This window comes from Podarcis cretensis, assembly GCF_951804945.1.
Source record: "Podarcis cretensis genome assembly, chromosome: 4".
NCBI lineage: Eukaryota > Metazoa > Chordata > Lepidosauria > Squamata > Lacertidae > Podarcis > Podarcis cretensis.
The window spans coordinates 63568199-63589516 of NC_137173.1; the positions used below are offsets into that span (position 1 = coordinate 63568199).

A 21318-nucleotide genomic window follows, 5' to 3' on the forward strand; every position below is an offset into this window, starting at 1 on the left:
CTCAATGCACATTAGATTTAGAAGGGGGCAGTTACAGGAGCTGTATGTCCCTAAAGGTAGATAATTTCAAAAATATACTTCTCAGCAGACTTAATGCAGGATGCTTTTGCCCACTGCCGCATGAAGAACATGATCTACTAGTCTCTGGGCAATCTTATACTCTCTACTTTGCCTTGCCTTAATAGCTGCAATCATTAAACACAATGGAATTGAGTTAAGGAGCTGCAGGGCTCCCCTTTTCGCTTGCTTTGTAAGTTTATTTTATGTGTAATGTGCATATTTTGTAAGCATTTTCAGAGAAACTATATTAACTGTAATAAGAGAATCCTTAAGCAGACCTGTTAGTGAGTGCAGATACAATGAGTCAAGTAATACATAGATACAAGTAACCCTCAGGTGTCATATATATTAAATGCATAAACAATTACTACTGAAGATTTTGTTTCTCTTTTATACATCAGTTGGTAAGCTGAAATTCAATCACCACATATGTAATACAATTATGCATTGCTATTTTGTTAACAATCTACTACTTTGGGAGGCAAAAAATGCAAACACAAGGGAAGGCCCTTGCTACTCTATGAAATTGCACTGCAAAGGTTTTTGAGCCCAAGGCAAGTTGTTCTTAGCAAATACAACATTTGATATAAAAATGTCTGATTTTATCTATGAATCTACTGAAAGAGCTAGTGTTGGACAATTCAAATGAGATGTTTATTTTTCAGACTTCAGATTGTAATCAGTCTTAAAGGTAGTATTTTTGAGCACTCACAACTGATTACACTTGTTTCTGGCCTAAAATTTATATTATAGAGGCTACCCAGATTGGGAGCCAGGCAGTTCACTACTACCACTGTCTGAAAGTGTTAAGTCAGGAATGCATCATTACAATCAGGGACTGACTTAGGAAGCCAGGGACAAGTCCTCTCCCTCCGCTCACTTCAGACTATTATACCCCAGGAGCACCTTTATCTTTTGAGTTAGAAAAGTAATCACAACACATTCAATACAATCTTTAATAAATGCAAGACAGACCATTTTCAACTTTGCTGTAAATCATGTCCCCCCCCCCAATACAACCAAAACGTAAACAGCACATTGATTACAATCAAGTCTACCAAAAGTCAATGAAAGACCTCCTAGGATAAGCTGAAAATTATTGTGCAGCAATCTGCAGGAAAGGGTTAATCAAGGTCACAAGAGCAACCCATACTGAAATCAAATTCTTGAGGTCATAAGAGACTAAAAATGTCCACATTTACCTGGAAGTACATTTAACAATTTCATAATGCCAAAGCCAGGGAAGTAACTGGCAGAAGCATATGTCTCTCTAAATGAAAACTGAAGATTTAAAATAATACTACTTCCTGTGAAATATTAGCCTTTTAATTATGATGATGAAACTTAAACAACATGAGTTCACAGGTACCTGTTACACATTTACAGACTTGTCACATATGAATACCTTAGGACCATTCTACCACTGCTATAGTAATCATCCCAGAAATTATGGAAAATATACATAACACTTCAAGTCAGACAAATTTGTGACTATGATTCTTTGACTGTATATAATCACACAATGAACTTTGGCTAATAGTAACCAGAATTGTCATCAGTAACTACAAAGCATCACTTAAACCAATGTAATTAAACTTCTTTCTATGGTTTCAGAAACATAACATGCAAAAGGCAGTGGAAAAAGATGGGAAAGGAGCTTTCTATGGAAAAAACAAGGCCTTGTTCATCAAACACAGTCCATTCCACGTTTCACAACTGAGTGCTGGTTAATATAACAAGCATTCACCATCTAATTGCCTCATGACCCAAAACATTCCTAACCATCAGCTCCACGACATAGTTACAGGGGTCACTGCTGATCATCCATTTGTGGTAAAAAATAAAAGAAAGAAAAGCTGCCATGATTATGTAAATGATGAGACTTAGTGTTCATACATCATTACAATGTTCAGTGTGTTTCTCTCTGCTCTGCAACAGAAATTCTTACATCAGGGATGGGGAACCCTCGGGCATTCAGATGTTACTGAACTCCAGCTCCTAGCATGGCCAAGTATCAGGGTTCATGGGTGTAGCACAGCATCCCCAATCCCTTCGTTACATCAACCTTGTAAAGCAGATTACTATTACCACAGTGTGTGGGGGGTGCAGCTGAGCTTCAAAGATTGTGGCTTACTTATGGTATCCCAGAAAGTCCATGGCTGAAACAGAATTTTAAGCACTTCAGCCACTTAGCCATTATACCAACTAGATCACATGTCCCCACTTAGAGGTGCTAGTCTGCATAATCAGTACTCATTTTAATATGGTCCAAAGGAAAGCAGAGCAATACATTTGGTGCTAGCTTGGCTTCAGGAGTTGCCTGAAGGAGGAGTACACCCCATGACCCCTTCCTGTATATATATTCCTGTAGATATATTAACCCCCATCCTCGTCATATCCATCTCACTTCCATTAGGGTTTCTTATGGGTTACTTTTGGAAAAGATACAATCTAAAGAACAAAAAATCATGGCCAAAGTGAAAGTGGTAAGAAATTTTATAAAATCTGTCCTCAGACCACTACATCTAGTTTTCTATCCAACACCTTCATTATTATTTTTTGCAGCATTATTTATTCCTTTTAATCTTCCTCTTGACTTGTTCTGCTGTGTTTTCCCCGCCAAAAAATATTTGCTTAGCACCTGAACTTTACAGAGAAAATTCATTAAACATTTACACTCTGCTTACATCTTCTCCTGACATGTAAAAACAAAGTAGGCTTGTATTACTAAAGTAGACAAAGCACTGGAGAATACACTGTGAAGAATAATCCTTAGCAAGCAGGACTTTGTGAAAAGGAACTTGCTGTTCCGCGGTTTCTACAATTCTATATCCAGATGAAGCTGCCTTTGATTCAACATATTCCAATGTTGGACAGAATCTACAGTGTCGTAATTGCACTGCATTGAAATTAGTGGTTTATCACCTGTTTGGGACCTGATGCAGCTACCCAAGGAAAACTTTTTGCCCCCTAAGATTCCACTTATTTTGTTGGTGGAAGCCAAAAAAAAAAACCAAAGCAAAGCAAAGCAACAACAACAACAAAAAGAAAACCCCAATAACCTGACCTGGAGAGGCAAGCTTCCATGTTAGAAGCTGCCCAGAACGGCTGGGGCAACCCAGTCAAATTGGCAAGGTACAACAAATAAATTATTATTAGTTGCAAACCTTTCAATATAGATGCACATACATCTCAGAAGCCCTTAATCCTCTGACCAATTGATGGGTAAAACTGAACTTTAATATGGGCATTCCAGGGTGTATGCACCATTGACAGAACACATTTAGTGGTTCAAGAGCTAGAAGTGTTACTCTGGTATACTAAATTGTTATTTTCTTTCAAAAGCTCAGGATCAGTGTCACCAAACCCTACTGAGATCCAGTTTCAGATTTTGTCGCCAAACCTTCAAGACTTGCCTTATCTCACAGATTGCTAAAGCAATAAATGGGAAGATCATTAAAGTGCTTTGCATAAAGAAAATGTACTGGCATGATGCAATGAGTATTAGTATTGATTTCTTTCTTTTTACAAAGCTAGGTATTCCTAAAATTCATGAACGCTAATCTGATGGATTTAGTAAGGAATAGCATTTTGAATTATATTACTGTCCTTGATCCCCATCAGATCATATACTAATTCTTCTGTGCTTGTCTGGCTGACATTTTATACTTCTCCAGATGACAGATCACAGAGAGCAATGTCTTCTTAAAATAATCAGCACGTATGGGTGATGGGAATAGAGCAATACTGCCTAACAACTGTTCTGAGTATTTTAAAATCAAGAGGAAAAGGGTCATAGCATTTGTCCAAATCTATCTGCTTCCTCTTCCAGTCCTTCTCCTTTTCCCCCTTCTCCTTCTCCCCCACTATCTTAGTGACACTTGACAATGAACCAGGTAGCATTATCTGAAGTAATGATGCACAGTCAATACGAATTCCATCAATCGACATGGATAACCTTCAGGAATATCAAGAGTAAGGTGACTTTGCTACTGGGAAGAAATGATTTGCTATTCAAAAATTATGATATCAACTTTGAAAGTTGTTATAAAAAATACATCAATTACAAAATTGTTTTTCAATCTTTTTTTCAAGCTAAATTGAAAGCTAACATATCTAACATCCAGTGTGATATTCCCCATTCCCTGATTCACCAGGATTGGCCTTTGCAACCCAATGTGGTGGCAAGAAGAGGAGCAACCAGTGTTTCCAGCACTCTATATTGTGTGTGTGTGGGGGGGGGGAGAGTAGAGGTTCTGGGAAATCCCATGATAGCCTCAGAGCTAGTCACTGGATGTACTGGGCTCCAGAGTGTACCTGCTTAAAGACTTCACCTTCCAGGTCTACTCTGGAAGCACATATGGACTCCCAGAGCTTGCAAGCAGCACAACCCTCAGGAGATCTCAGAGATGTAGCATTGGCAAGCTTGAGGAATAAGTTGAAGATATGACAGAGTGAGGCAAAACAACCAATGGAAGAAGAATTGGGGAGTGAGGAGCTGACCGCCTGGCCACCTGAATGGCAAGTAGGATGTGTGAAGAGCAGCAAAAAAGTTGGATGAATACAAGGGCTGAAAGTACTGAGGGGGAAGCGGCATGGTGAAGGGATATAAGCAGCTGGTCACTCTTTATACAGAGCAGAAAGCAGCTCCAGAGGGCACTCATTCACTCCAGTTTGAGTGGTGCTGACCAGGAATCGCCCCACTTACCCAACAGTAGGATGGGTGAAGCTGTGCACCAGCAACACTCTGTGCAATGCATACATTATACCTGGCCTAACAACCCATTGGTGGCCTGGCTGAAGGCAGTGAGGCTTGACTGCCTCAGGAAACTGCAGCAAGGCCTAACTTTGTGTGCCTTCCTTCACAGTTGGCACCAGTATTGCTGGTACAACACATTGGCTCTTTACTACTACTTAAAGGTAAAGGGACCCCTGACAGTTAAGTCCAGTCGCAAATGACTCTGGGGTTGCGGCGCTCATCTTGCTTTACAGGCCGAGAGAGCAGGCATTTGTCCACAGATAGTTTTTCTGGGTCATGTGGCCAGCATGACTAAGCCGCTTTTGGTGAAACCAGAGCAGCACACGGAAATGCCGTTTACCATCCCGCCATGCTTTCAAACTCCTAGGTTGGCAGGAGCAGGGCCTGAGCAACAGGAGCTCACCCCGCCGCGGGGATTCGAACTGCCAACCTTTTCATTGGCAAGCCCAAGGCTCAGTGGTTTAGACCACAGCGCCACCCGTGTCCCTTTTACTACTACTTATACAGCTATAAATATTATCAGCTTCTGAACAGGGAGGTCAGCAAGGAGTAGTATCCTATAAGCTGAGCACTCTGCTTACAATTTACATTGGTAAGTTCCAATTAGGAAATTCAAGAGTTTCTGCTTTTTTTAAAAAAAAAAGGGGGAACAAGGGTGCTCATGCCATCTCACCTCCTTTCTCCTCTCAACACCAATAGAAAGAGCTCCTGTCAGCAGCAAGGCAAAGTCATGACGCAGCCAGCACTGCCTGGAAAGAAGGCATCCAGAGGACACACCACTCCAGCCTCAGGAAAAGACCATCGAACAACCAGCCAAATCCAGCCAGACACACCCTACAGAGGCTTTCAATGGCCCTAGAGGTGGCTATCAAGTGCCATGATCAAATGGGGGTTCCAAGTCAGGCAACAGAAACTTCGTCTCCCTTGAGCAAGCCACCAAAGCAGAGCAAACAGCATGCTGCCTCATCTAGGGACTTCTCAACTGAACTAAAGGAGAGTTTTGGGAAACTAGCAATCATGGATAGGCATTCAAATGATATGGAAAAGGGGAAGTTTGGGGAAAGATTTCACTCTACACCCAAAGTGCCCCCTTTCATTAAAAAATATCCCTGTACAAGATCATTTCACAGAACACTAAGAGTGATGGCAAACTGTTGATTCACCACCAAAAACATCTGACTGAAGAAATGTCTACAGATTTGTGCAGGGGCTTTCTAGTCCAGGAGTACTGAGGGGGTTGTCCTCAAACAAAGGTGGCTCAGAATATAAATTCCTTTGGATCCTCTTTTCCCAACAAATCCACGCCTGTAAAAACTTATCATATCCTCTTCCTTACCTTCTATTACTATACTTTCAAACAGATAATATTATGAACACTAAGGCATAATCATATCTTAAATGAAAGTTTAAAGGAAAAGGTATCGGAGGTTTCTTAAAGGGTATAGTGACTCCTTGTTTTCCAAAATTAAATAAGCATGAAAAATGGAATGTTACTTTAATCAAGGAGTATGAAAGAAATTTTGACTTGATGTTATGATTATGAACACAGGAGGAACTTAATTGCTAGGTTAATTTTCTTGTTACCTCAGATGTGTTTTAATGAAACACTGTGTGAACTCATTGGATTTGTTGATTCTTTTAATATGTCTATTTACTTTCCTGTTCCTTGCATCTTCAATCATGTCTCGGTGCATAAGCAGGTACTCTTTCTAAGCATATCTATGTTCACAGAATTAATATGAGGGAGAAAGAGAGTACTCACACTTATGTTGATCATAACAAAAGCCTTATGTCATGTATAAAGCAATGCTGCCTACTCGGATGTTTTAAATACCACTATAAAATAAACCAGAGGTGAAGAATTTCCAGCTGATGGGCAGAATCTCTAGTTATAGCGACTTACCCTAGGCCATGCCCTTCCTCAGGCCACACCCCTCTCTGGACCTGCTGCACATTCTCACCTGCTTTGGCTTGGCAGAAATGTGTCATTGCACTGTCATAATGCCTCTTGCTTAGACAGTTGGGTAGGTGGAGAGATTGTGGGTGTAGATAGCTTTGTGATGGGTCATTAGCTACTTCATTAACTTTGTCTTTAAGGTGTCACAACATTCTTTGTTGTTTTTGCTTCAGAAGACTAACAGGGCAACACCTGTGGAAAGTCATTAACTCTGAAACGGAACATGCAAGGAAGGTAACTGATTTGTAAATATCTGTTGATGGCTGATGTATGCATGTCTATTGTGTGCTATGGGGGGGGAGGTTAATAATATGTACATTTCTTCATCAGCAACTGACAAGACAGAACATTGACTTCTGCAAAATAAACTAACTGTGATGTTGGGAAAGATTGAGGGCACAAAAAGGGACGACAGAGGAAGAGATGGTTGGACAGTGTTCTCGAAGCTACCAGCATGAGTTTGACCAAGCTGCGGGAGGCAGTGGAAGACAGGAGTGCCTGGTGTGCTCTGGTCCATGGGGTCACGAAGAGTCGGACATGACTAAACGACTAAACAACAAGAAGTGGCATGGAAAATACCAGTTGGAAGTGCCAATCAATATCAGAATAGACTGAGGTACATATGTTCGTACATCCCTTACAGTAGGCTATGTTCAAACCATGCCAAAATCACAATTTTTCACACATACTTCTTGCTATTAAGGCAACTATGTTCAAGCATATAATGTAGTCAGGCAAATGACTCGAGGAGGGCATGGAGCAGTCCTATTAATGGCTATGGCCTATGGAGAAGTGGTGTGGCCTGAAGAAACAGCAGTTCCAGGGGAGAATCCTGAGGTTTAGGTTTACCACCTCTGCTATACGGGGTTTGTGCACACGCATTCCCTCAATTATCTCCTCACCTCCAATTTTCGCTTTTTCTAGCTGACATCTCAACATTCTGTACTTTTGGGAATTTCATTGTCAGTCTATTTGGGAGTTCTAGAGGATTACAAAAACAAGGAAGCCTATATATACTTTTGTATATGTACGCAATTCTCTGGATCTTATTTTTAGGTGGCCCTGTTACACCTGCAAAGTAAGAGGCATCTGGGCACCCAAGCTCACTCTTAGGTAGAACATATTCACCACAGTTACAACTTCACCATTATATGTGCATCTTTAAAATTAATGGCATTTTTAAATAATCATACTATTAGTAGTAAAATACAACACATTCCACCCTTTAAAATTCCAGATGTGAGGGGAGGCATCCTTAACTGCAGTGAGTCATGATAAATATGTTCAGGTTAAGAGAACATGTGAACTACAAGAACTAATTGAGCAACAGTGCTGAACTGAATATGCTGTACCACTAACTATTCTACACTAACTATTCTATTCTTTCTATTCTGCAAAAAATAGCATGCCAATCTTTCCTATACTATCCATTCAAGCCAAGTCATATTCAATTGTGTCTGTGTTCAGGAAGAAAGTAAGATGTCTTTCAGGAATACAGATGTATCTCCTCAGTGAAGATCCCTGATAAGCTTTCAAGGAATCCCAGAGTTATAGGGATGGAAAGGATAGTAGTTTTTAATCATTATGTACTCTCTGCCTTGAGCGCCTCATATATTTTTTCTTTGTAAGAAGCAGCCATGGGTCAAGATAAAAATCCTCTCTATTCCTAAAATGATATTAGTTAAGGGGGGGTAAGAGTACAAATTATGCCCATAAGTCTTCTCCTTAGCAATTTTGGAGGCGATCTGGATGAAGACTATAGAACAGGAGCAAAAAGGTTATAACCTTCTTCTCTCCAACTGAAATTGTAACTCAGTGACAGTGCGTGTGTTTCCTATTCAGAAGCCCCAATTTTAATCCCTAGCATTTTGAGTTGAAAAGGATCAGCTAGGTGGTGATAGGAAAGATCCTAAGGATATTGCCTTAGATCCTGGAAAGCCACTGTCAGTTAGGTAGACGATACCAAGCTAGACTGGCAAATTCTCTAGCCTGGAAGTTTCTTATGTTCTTCCAAAGCAGTCCAGACATTTAGATTTTCCCCTTTAAAAGCCCTTAAAAGCCATTCCTTTGTTTTTTAACATACAGATAGCTTGGGTCCCTCCCTCCCCTCTTTTGCACTTTGTTGAATGCTTTATATTATTATGGAACCACTCGACTGCCAACCTTTGTGTACCTGCTCTGACGTGTGTTTGGCAAGGATGCAGAGTTGTTTGATGGTGTTTGAAAAATTTTTTTTTTCTTTTCACATAAAAGAAAGGATAAGCAAAAGCAAAGATTCATCAGCTTATGTATACAGGCTTCTCTGTTGTGAAGGCTCTAGCAGTGGGATATGGGAATTGAGAAATCCAATCTAATAGGCTGAACAAGGGAGAGTGGTCTGAATAGGGGGGAAAATCCATGGACATTCAGAATGTTCAGGCTTGCACAGGCTTATAACAACATACAATACTCTGGGGAAAATTTGAGCTTTCAAATTATAATTTCCATGGCAGCACCAACAATGGGTGCTCATTTCAGACAATACAGCTTCTAAAGCAACCTTGTTGTGCTCATTCCCTTTTGTTCCAAAAAGAGGCTTAGATGTCTGTAACTATTGGTACACACACACACACACACACATATGTAACGCTGGTCTGAGGAAAGTGGAGTAAGATTTCTTGGTTATGGAACCAGAGAAACGTAGAATGAATCTTCTATCAGCAAGCAGTGGCACAGTGTCAGACACAATGACAACTGTGAGTCGACAAGTGGCGGTAATCCACACACATAGCAGGGGATCTCCCTTGCCAGTAATGTCAGTGGAAAGTTTTCCATAATATACCAGCTCTGGTTTCAGTGAGTGCCTGGCAGGGTGGGAGTTTTTGAAAGATGTGTTTAGCAGGGTGACATTGTGAGGATCATCTACAGATATCAGCCAGTCTGGTGGTTGGTGGGGGGAAGTAGGTGTGGCTGGAGGGGTGGGTCAGAGAGGGGTTTCCAAATGCTTGCCGTCTGTTAACTGCTATAATATCCCTCCCCTCAGACATATCACTGGAGATTAATCCATCATGCTTGATAGTCTGGTGGTGCTGTTATTAATAAGGGAAGGGCTGTCATAGTCCATAGGACTCCTTCACCAGGAAACCTCCATTTAGGAGCTTGATTTGAGGGCTTGCATAGGGCCTTCTAGCATACGGTCATGAATGCCTGAATAGTTGAGTCAGTAGAGCATGAGATGCTTACTCTCTCACGGTTGTGGGTTTGAGTCACACGTTGGGCAAAAGTTTCCTGAATTGCAGGGGGCTGAACTAGATGACCCTTGTGGACCTTCCAGCTCTTTGATTCTATCTTGATTAGGTACACTGTTGAGTTGAAGCCCACCCCTACTGCCTGACACCATCTCTGTCTGAGGTTGTTTCCTGTGTGATCTTAAAAGGAGACTGCAGTATTTTTCAAGAAAATGCCTTAGGGGTGGCCAAGGATTTCCTATTTAGCTGACTCACATCTGAGCCAGAAGAAGAAGAAGGGGGGGGGTGGACTTGATATCCCGCCTTTCACTCCCCTTAAGGAGTCTCAAAGCTGCTAACGATCGCCTTTCCCTTCCCCACAACAAACACTCTGTGAGGTGAGTGAGGCTGAGAGACTTCAGAGAAGTGTGACTAGCCCAAGGTCACCCAGTAGGTGTATGTGGAAGAGTGGGGAAGTGAACCCGGTTCACCAGATTACAAGTCCACCGCTCTTAACCACTACACTATGCTGGCACTTTCAGTCCCCAGAAAACAAGAGGCGAAGGAATTGAGACCCCTTAAAACATGGTCCCTGAATAAGCACAAACCATTCACTATTTCATAAATTGTTGTGATTTATGATATATTCTCAACGAAGAAAGCAAGTTCCTGGAAGCATGTCTCTTACGAACCACATGGTTAATGGTAGAACCAAGTTTTAAATTGTTCTGAACTGAAACAGTCGCATAATTTTCATGAACACTCATCACAGATCTAAATAGATGTGCCCTCTCACTTTTCAATGCTAGGTTGCATTTATTTTTGAAAGAGCATGGAACTCTTCACAAGAGGATGGGCGCCAGGTGGAAGAAATGAGCATCCTGGTTGCTATGGCAACCATGTTTCCACCTCCTCACTCAGATCCTGTTGCATGTATTTGTATATCTACCATGTGGGTATACATTCAGATGTACATCCAAATATATTTCCTCCTGGAAACAATTAGTGTATTGTACCGACATACACATTTGTATGCAAAACCATCCATATTCTGTAACTAGTCTCACATTACATGCCAAGCAAAATCCCAGCCATGCAGCTTGCTTTTTTTGGAGCAGTAATTAAAGCATAAAAGCACAGTTATGCAGCTTTACACTATAAAGCTGGATTTACTGAAACAGGGTACAGAAAAACTAAGCAATTTAAACAATCATATTTAGTAGAAAGGGTTTATCAACTCTCTACCTTTTGGGGATGAGTTGTAAACAAGAAGTTTCTAGAATTTTCTGGTAACAGTTTTCCTCTGTTACCTTGACCTGGATTTTCTTAATTTTATGCAATTGGTTATTTCATCTCATTATTTTATGCAATTGACACCCAATAAAGGCCGCTCTACCTTGGAGGGAGAAAAATGATTTTCTTTCATGAAACTGCTTTTTTGTTTCCTTCTCTTGATCTTGGCTAAGACCCGAGGTTCAAGTTTCTGCTGGCAGACTGAAACTGGCTGATGAACAGAGCACTTGCAGACAATGAAATCACTAGTGCTGTGTTGTAAGACAGAGAACATCAGTCTGGCTTTCTGAACAATAGCATCATACTTTCTCTCATTCAGACCAAGGCAAATACGAAGACTCTGATTGGCCTTGATGATATTGTCCTGTGGGCAAACCTGATCGGTGGTGTGGTTTCCCCTTTGCTCAATGGTACAGCAGATGCTTAGCATACAAAACTATCTCAAGTAAAGACAAGCATTTTCAAGTATGGCTGGGACTGCAGAGCCTCTACTGGTGAATGTAGACAGCACTGAGCTAGAGGGACCAGCAGTATGACTGTGTAAGGCAGTGATTTATGTTCCTATGTACTGTGAAGTAAACATATTCAGGATGTGATTCCCGTAATCCTATGGTGAAAAATGACATCAAAGAAGTGCTAGGATGGTAGAGCACACAATCATTAAAAAAGGAGAAGGCAGTAATAGATGGAAATTGATTGATTAAAGGTAAGCTCCCCACGGGGGGGGGGGGGACCTCACTTTCACTCCCTGAAACAGCTATTTAGCAATAAAAAAGCAAAAATTGCAAAAATTTGGCACAGCATTATTTCAGAACCACGGCTCCAAAACATTAGTCATTTTAATATAAATTACAAAACTGCAATTTTTGTTCCTTTGGAGATGTCAATTCTCATGCACTTAGCATGCATGTGAATTTTTACAGTACTTAAAGCACAGGGTTGTTGTTTTTTACAGCATGATTATGGCACATACATTAGCTAGAGCCCTGTTTTACCGATGTAAATATAAACCCTGAGTCACAATCAACATATGTTAAAGCACTGTAATGTGAAGCATTTATGAAAGAAAGAATGAAAGCTTACTGGTGGTGATTTAACAGAACAAAACACTACAGCATATACCCTTAAACAAAACAGGCTAGCAAAGAATGAATAAATAGGGAATGAGAAAAAAATGAACCACAGCAATATAAAAAAGGTTCCCTTGTTTCCTGGGTAACACAAGTCAAAGATGACAATGATCACACAGCTGAGGTAGGCCTTTCAAATGAAAAACAAGCAAAATGCCACATTGGCAGACCAAAAATACCACATCCTACTTCAACAATCACCCTGTTAAATTTTTAAACATAATAATAAAAATAAAAAGAGTGACTGCTGTCAGGTAGTTGGAATGCAACAGATCTAGCTAAAGGCAATAAATAGTAGCTAGACTTTGTCTACACATGATGAGTAGAGCTAGACTTTGTCTACACATGATGAAATCTGGTCTTTCCTACTAGCATGAACTCCATGAATACTGCACCTAAAGGCGAAGACTGGCGAAAAGGCTATTAAAGTTCAGTGAGCAGCGTGGGGAAGTTCAGCAAGCAGCTTCTGGAGCTGGCCAGAGAGAAGAGAACTGCCTACAAGACTGGTGCATAGCAAACCAGCAGAAATACCTGGTAGTGGTGAGATTGACTAGCTGAGGCAGAAGGACAAGAGTAACTAACATATAAAGGGTTAGGAGCTATGCTTTTACAAGTCAGTCCTGTATACGCTTCTGTATTACGCACAACTGCCATTTAAAGAAACAGTAACCAATTTAAGTATTTACCTTTGAGCACTGAGGCTGAATCCCTACAAGACAGAAGTACTGTTTCTGGGGGATAGGGGGCGGGCAGGTGTGGGGGACCCTCTGGTCCTGAATGAAGTAACAGTGCCCCTGAAGGACCAGGTGTGCAGGACCAGAAGTCATGGACGTGCAGGTTAATTCTGTGTTCAGGGTGGTGGCAGCTAGACTGGTGATTGGGAGCAGCTGCTGGGAACATATAACACCAGTTCTGAAAGACCTACATTGGCTACTAGTACATTTCCAAGCACAATTCAAAGTGTTGGTGCTAGCATTTGAAGTCCTAAATAGCCTCAGCCCAGTATACCTGAAGGACCATCCTCCCCGTCATTTAGCTTGGACACTAAGATCTAGCTTCATGGCTCTTCTGGCAATTCCCTCACTGTGAGAAGTGTTTCAGGGAATCAGGCAGAGGGCCTTCTCAGTGGTGGTGCCCACCCTGTGGAATGCTCTCCCATCAGATGTCAAATAGATAAGTAACTATACACCCTTTAGAAGACATCTGAAGGCAGCCCTGTACAGGGAAGTTTTTTAATGTTATTTTCTTTATTTATAAAGTGTGCCTGGCTGGTTTTACACCATGTCTAAAGTACCACAGCTACTGGACTATAGATTAAAGTTTTCTTTAAACAGCATAATATAACTGTGTGGTGACAGTAGAAGATTTTGAAAAAATAAGGACAATGGTACGAGTGGGAATAAAACAAGAGCTTGGTGAATCTGCAGTGATCAATAGAAGCTGGTTGTCCATATTTAAATTGGAGTGACAGTCCACACAGGGGCTGAAAATGCTAGTGTAGGAAAGTTGAATATGACACAAATACTTATTTGTTACTAAAGTCAAGGAGTTGATTCTTGTAGAGACAAGCATATTACAAAGCTGAAGTCAGGTCCTTAGTAAAGAGTTGTTACAGCCATAAGTGCCAACTCCCTGTGGCCCTGGGTGCCCAAGCACCCACAAAATTCCACATGAAGGGGCTGGGCACCCACAAATTTCAGTGCCAGTGTCATGCACACTGCATGGTACCCATGGTCATGGGGCCAAATTGGCACTCTTGGTGACAGCCATAGAATCAACTCAGACATCTCAGAATACAGCTGGGTAGAATTGCCCAAGTTGTTGATTTGTTTGCTACGTTAGTGGCCGTGCAAGCATATGCATATTGATTGTACACCAATTCCTGCTAGCTCCCAGCTTATGTTTTGCTACAAAAATACTGTGTGTGACTTATGTTACTTAAGGTTAGATGTTAGACAAGAGGACTGCAGTTGATTTAAGCCAATACATTTATCAAAGCTAGGTGGGTTTGCCTTGAGTTCTTCTTGGTGACTTTTAGTGATTATTCCATTATCTTTGCTTAAAAAGTGAAAAGCACAAGCCGTGTCTTGATATTAATTCTTTGTGAAGAGAGGAAAAATGGTCCTGACTCTGAAGCTTTGCAGAAAGATTTTGGAAAGGAAATTCCTGCAAAGCATGTCCAAAATATCGTTGTGTTACTTGCAGTACAATCTTGGTTGGCTGCCAAACATGACATCAATTCCATCCTCAACAAAGACAGACATTGTCAGGACTACTGGTAACGATGCTCAGATTTTCTCGCTTCTTTCTTCTCATACCAGCAAGAAATCGTATAATTTCAGTTAATTAGCCAGCTCTTTCATGAGAACAGAAACTGTAAACAGAAGTTAACAGAGAAGTTCCAAACCATAACACAAAAAGTAAATGCAGTATAAAAAAAATGAAAACAAAACCCCAAAGTATCGTTAGCTGACAATCCCTTACAAATAATTTACCAATTTCAAATGGACTCTCTTTGTCATATGCTTAAATTTGTTGGCTAATATATTCACAAAGCTGAAACTTCTAAAGTGAATTTTCATAGTACAAAGTACAGACAGCGAGTTTCCTTCCAATAATGCAATTGGATAAAGTCCCATAAATCTAAAAGTATTAAAATAGTTTCACTGTCTCTTAGAAACTCCCATTAAAATGGAAGGGTGAACTCTTTCATAAATAGTTTGAATAGTGGTTTTACATTTATATGCAATCTTTATATGAGGAAAACATTTTAATACTGTAGTGTCTCATTAAAACTACAAGTTGTGCTTTAATGTAGACCAGTTATAAGACTTTGATATTACTCGTGTAAGCATATGTGCAAATGCATATGCCGGTTTCCAGACCAGTTCTATTTGTTACATACCAACATCTGAATTTATTTCACAGATTCAGAAACTGCATGATTCTACTGCATTTCCTGTCTAGAGAGAAGCAGGTATAAACAGTGTGTGTACAGGCCCTAACGTCCATGAGGGTGCCATAGGCAAATATGAAGATGAACAGGCCATTGTTCAATGTTTGCTATTCAGCTTAACTGGGATTGACCACTCAAGATACTGAAAATGAAACAAACAAAAACAAAAACCCCTGTCCTGTGTAGCAAGCTCACACCTTTGGAATCCCCAATTAAAGTGGCTGTCTGGTATATTTGCTTAGGTCACAGTGCAGGAGTAATAATGCTTAGGACACTGGAAACAAATGTGCTGAAGATCAGGTGCAAGATGAAACATTTTATTAAACAACACCCAACATGGTGGGCTAAAATTCTTGCAAAAATCTTTGATGCAATCAATGCCACGGGCCAGATACCTAGATCATGGAAGGAGTCCATCATAATTCCTATATATAAAAAAGGACCACCAGAGGACCCAGGAAACTATCGTAACATCAGTTTATTATCAATCATCGGGAAAATCTATACTCGCTTCCTGCTAACCAGACTAACCCAATGGGCCGAAGATTCTAATCTGATAGGCCATGAACAGATCGGGTTTAGACCAAATCGTGCTTCTATTGACCATGCTATAATTCTATATCATTTGGCGCGGAAGTATTCTTCCCCTACTCATGGTCTTCTATGTGCCGCTTTTATAGACCTGAAGGCGGCTTTTGACAGTATCTCTAGAGAGCTGTTATGGGAAAAACTGGCAAAGTGGGGCATAGATAAAAGGCTGTTGTGGCTTATGATTAAATTACATGAAGGGACGGCCGCTAGGGTGAGGTTAACACCTGAGGGCGATCTCACAAACTCTGTACCAATAAATAAGGGGGTACGACAAGGGTGCATCCTTGCCCCCTATCTTTTTAACCTCTATATTAGTGACATGAGAACGCCCCTAGCTGAGGCCCAAACCTCCATTCATGCACCCAGGCTTGCAGACTATCGCTGCCCCTTATTATTGTACGCTGACGATGCGGTGATCCTCTCTTATTCTCGAATCGGTTTGAGGAGGGCCCTTAAGATTTTTGCGTTATACTGCCAAACAAATTTACTTACTATTAACCATTCCAAATCTAAAGTCCTAATTTTTTCCAGGAGTCGTAAACTGTATAGATGGGAACTCGAGGGGAAGCCAATTGAACAAGTTTACAAATTTCAATATCTAGGAATTTACTTCCAGAGTAATACGGGATGGAAAGCGCATATCACATATTTACAAAATAAGGTTAAAGCCCTTATCTATGCTCTATTACGCTTCTTCTTTACTGAGGGGGCTATGCATGTTCCATCCGCCTTAAAAGTTTATAGTGCGAAAGTGGTTGCAACTATGGCCTATGCGGTCCCTTTGTAAACCTCTTGCCTCTGGTGACATTGCAAAATCTTTTTCTAAGACGCCTTTTGAAACTACCCTCCTGTGTAAGCAACTCTGCCATTCGCCTAGAACTTAAGATCCCCTCCCTAGAGATTCTGATGTGGAGACATGCCTTTAATTATTGGCTGTCCCTTTGGCATAAATTGCCAAACTACCATCTTATTCAGTGCCTTTGGAGAGATGAATTCACCAACCCATGGGCAACAAAAATCCATTCCAAACTGTTGTCTTATGGAGTCTCTCCTTCCGATATACTTAATTTAGATCTAATTACAGCTAAAAAGGTCATCAAACAAAGATTGGAGGAGGTAGATTTGCAACAAAATCTTACTACAGGTGGAGGTACATGTTCCCCGATAAATCAGGGCATTACATCTATGTCCCAGATACCTCGATATCTGTCTACTTTATCGGCTGCGTCGCATAGATTCGCATTTGTTAGAGCCAGATTTAATGTGTTCCCCTCAAATGTTCTGAGCAATAGATTTTCTAACGGTAAAACCTCTGTTTTATGCGCATGTGACAACAAATCAATAGAATCCCTCTATCATATCTTGTTTAATTGCCCCTTATACATTGTTCCCCGATCAAGGATCCTGAGTTCAATCATTCTGGAAATTGCTGCTAAACCACCTGAATTACATCTAGCTTATCTACTCCAGGACATTGACTCTTATAGAACATTACAGGTTGCTAGATTCCTGATTTCAGTTCTTTCATATAAAAGACTTCATGGAATGCTGCATGACTATTAAAAATCCAGTAAACTCTATGCACCATCTTGATCTTCAAGGCCATAACACGGTACATCTAGAGATTGTAAATAATGTGAAAGAGATTATGCGTTGAAATATTTTAGTTGATATTTTAGATTGTAATATGCTATTTTATCTATTGATTTGTTTTACCTTGTGGGCTTATAGCCAAATAAAGTATTATCTTTATTTCAATAGTGCTAAGTGACAGTTCTATCTTATGGATTCTGAACACAGTTCTGAGGTACCTGTCAGTTTATTATACAGATATTGTTTGTTTGCCTGCATTTTCTGCTTATTTCTCACTCCCTCACCCACCACACACACACACAAGCCCTCTAGAGGCTTGGCAGGAAACATGTGTAAGCATTCTCCAACTCTTGCTTATGACAGTCAGCAGAACATTAGAAGTTACATGTAACAAATACAGTAAACTGGAGACATACAAGACAGTCTGGACAATGAGGGGTGTGTGCCCTGCTGTATATCATTTAAAATTTTTGATATACTAATCCAATTACACATTTACAATGCAATCTTATACCCAGAAGTAAGTCACAGTTTAATAGGTTTCACTCCCAGGAAAGTATGCATAACACTGCAGCTCTAGTTTTACAGGCAACTTCCTTATATGAAAACAGTCCCAATTCATGTGTTTCTCCTATGTACAGGGCAAGTAAGTTGAAAGGGGCTTGAAGCCTCATTCCTAAATCATGCTGATGCTCCTGCCTCCACCATTCACATCGATGAGTCGAGGGTGATATTGGCAGTAGGTACTATCTTTAAGCATGGAGACCCTCTCCACGTTTTAAAACTCTAGTGGCCCAGAGTTCTAAATTGCAATGTGAACCTCTACACATACAGAAGGTTCCCTGCTGCTGATATTATCCACAACATGGTGACAGGAACTGGGAGGTCAGGAGGAACAGGGAAAATCTGGAGACATCTCTGAGCCCCCTTTCATCATGCTTGCTCTCTACACTTGAGTAATGTGAGGAGAGGCTTTGTGCCTCTCAGATTCTGGAGTGACACTTCAACAAAATTGTCAGATACATGCATCAGGTGACAGTATACAGTGGTACCTCAGATTACAGACGCTTCAAGTTACAGACTCCGCTAACCCAGAAATAGTACCTCGGGTTAAGAACTTTGCTTCAGGATGAGAACAGAAATTGTGCTCCGGCGCAGCAGACCCCATTAGCTAAAGTGGTACCTCAGGTTAAGAACAGTTTCAGGTTAATAATAATAATAATAATAATAATAATAATAATTTATTATTTGTACCCCGCCCATCTGGCTGGGTTTCCCCAGCCACTCTGGGCGGCTTCCATAGAAACCAAAAATACACAAAAATATCACAGATTAAAAACTTCCCTGAACAGGGCTGCCTTAAGATGTCTTCTGAATATCAGGTAGTTATTTATTGCTTTGACATCTGATGGGAGGGCGTTCCACAGGGTGGGCACCACTACCGAGAAGGCCCTCTGCCTGGTTCCCTGTAGCTTTGCTTCTCGCAATGAGGGAACCGCCAGAAGGCCCTCGGCGCTGGACCTCAGTGTCCGGGCAGAACAATGGGGATGGAGACGCTCCTTCAGGTATACTGGACCGAGGCCGTTTAGGGCTTTAAAGGTCAACACCAGCATTTTGAATTGTGCTCGGAAACGTACTGGGAGCCAATGTAGGTCTTTCAAGACCGGTGTTATGTGGTCTCGGCGGCCGCCCCCAGTCACCAGTCTAGCTGCCGCATTCTGGATTAGTTGTAGTTTCCGAGTCACCTTCAAAGATAGCCCCACGCAGAGCACATTGCAGTAGTCCAAGCGGGAGATAACTAGAGCATGCACCACTCTGGCGAGACAGTCCGCGGGCAGGTAGAGTCTCAGCCTGCGTACCAGGTGGAGTTGGTAGACAGCTGCCCTGGATACAGAATTGACCTGTGCCTCCATGTACAGCTGTGAGTCCAAAATGACTCCCAGGCTGCGCACCTGGTCCTTCAGGGGCACAGTTACCCCATTCAGGACCAGGGAGTCCTCCACACCAGCCCGCCCCCTGTCCCCCAAAAACAGTACTTCTGTCTTGTCAGGATTCAACTTCAATCCATTAGCCGCCATCCATCCTCCAACCGCCTCCAGGCACTCACACAGGACCTTCACCGCCTTCACTGGTTCTGATTTGAAAGAGAGGTAGAGCTGGGTATCATCTGCATATTGATGGACACCCAGTCCAAACCCCTGATTATCTCTCCCAGCGGCTTCATATAGATGTTAAAAAGCATGGGGGAGAGGACGGAACCCTGAGGCACCCCACAAGTGAGGGACCAGGGGTCTGAACACTCATCCCCCACACCACCTTCTGAACACGGCCCAGGAGGAAGGAGCGAAACCACTGTATAACAGTGCCCCCAGCTCCCAGCCACTCTAGACGGTCCAGAAGGATGTTATGGTCGATTGTATCAAAGGCCGCTGAGAGATCCAGCAGAACTAGGAAACAACTCTCACCTTTGTCCCTAGCTCGCCGGAGATCATCAACCAGCGTGACCAAGGCAGTTTCAGTCCCATGATGAGGCCTGAATCCCGATTGAAAGGGGTCCAAATGGTCCGCATCCTCCAGGCGTGCCTGGAGTTGTTCAGCAACCACGCGCTCCATCACCTTGCCCATGAATGGAAGATTTGAGACTGGGCGATAGTTGGCCATACTGGCCGGGTCTAAAGATGGTTTTTTAAGAAGTGGTTTAATGACCGCCTCTTTCAGAGGATCTGGGAATGTTCCCTCACAGAGGGAAGCATTCACCACCCCGCAGAGCCCATCGTGGTAAAGGTGGTTCCGTTAAATTGCGAACAACCTGAAAGAGTCTCCTGCTACTATTTTCTGCAGATGCAATAGAGGCGGTGAAGAAAGTCATCTTCGCTGTCGCTATCGCCACTTGGTAGGCTCGACGTTGAGCTCTAACCTGTGTCCAGTCAGATTCGGAGTGAGTTTTCTGCCACCGACGCTCTAGCCGTCTCAGCGATTAAGAACTCTTGAATGAATCAAGTACGTAACAAGAGGTACCACTGTAGTTTCTTGTCCATTCGTGACAGGTAAACTTCAGACTATTTGTCCCCACTTGCCTGGAAAGTGAGATTTTCATGTGAGCAGGGACTCTTTTTGGTGTGCCTGGCACCACTGGCGGAGGAAGAGGAGTGGGGGGGGGAGCGCACCGCCGCCGGCAGTGCGATCCCCAGGATGCCATTGCGGCTGCCCCCCGCCTGCGCTGGGCACCCTGCCCCCACAGGTGGCACGCCCCATGCCCAGGATGCGCGCCAGCCCCGCCCCTGTCTGCTCTCTGCCCCTGGTGCTGGAGCATGAAGCTCCGCAACTGCCTACCACAAGAGTGTCATGAGACAAAGTTTCTTGAGAGCAGAAGCAGAGCAGAAGAAGGAAGGCAAAGGCCTACAAGGTCTATGCAATCATTCAAATCTGCTGGCTGTAACTGTTAACAGCAAACTGCAAAGTCACTGTGACTCATGACTCATCTTGGGTGTTGACTCATTCTCCCCTATAAAAGTAGCCAGCCTCTCTATGGTCCTCAGTCAGTGTCTTGTCAGTGCCTGTGTGTCTCAGTTAGTGTATGCCTATGTGAATGTATTGTTGTTGCAGACAGAGGGGCTCTAGGACTCTAGTTAATCACTAACTAAGAGTGTGCCTCTGTGAAGAGTCAGATAGCTGCTATGAGCACTCTGTGTATGCTCTTTAACTATGCTGTTTATGAACAACTTTATTTTCTCAAGTAAAAGTTTTATTCTGTTTATGAAGAAGACTCTGCG

The 21318-nt window shown here is 42.0% G+C and overlaps 1 protein-coding gene across 5 annotated transcripts in view; it reads right to left on the reverse strand.

The window, feature by feature from the left end:
* IL1RAPL1 (interleukin 1 receptor accessory protein like 1) overlaps positions 1–21318 on the reverse strand; it is a 670572-nt gene that overhangs the window by 581869 nt on the left and 67385 nt on the right. Inside the window, exon 1 of one of the 5 annotated variants that reach the window (XM_079972246.1) lies at positions 6723–6790. The exons of 3 other annotated variants lie outside the window; for them this stretch is intronic. The gene's annotated coding sequence lies outside the window, so the exon portion shown is untranslated. Of the gene's footprint in view, positions 1–6722; positions 6791–21318 lie in introns of those variants that run through there. One more of the 5 variants, XM_079972248.1, reaches the window with a different exon arrangement.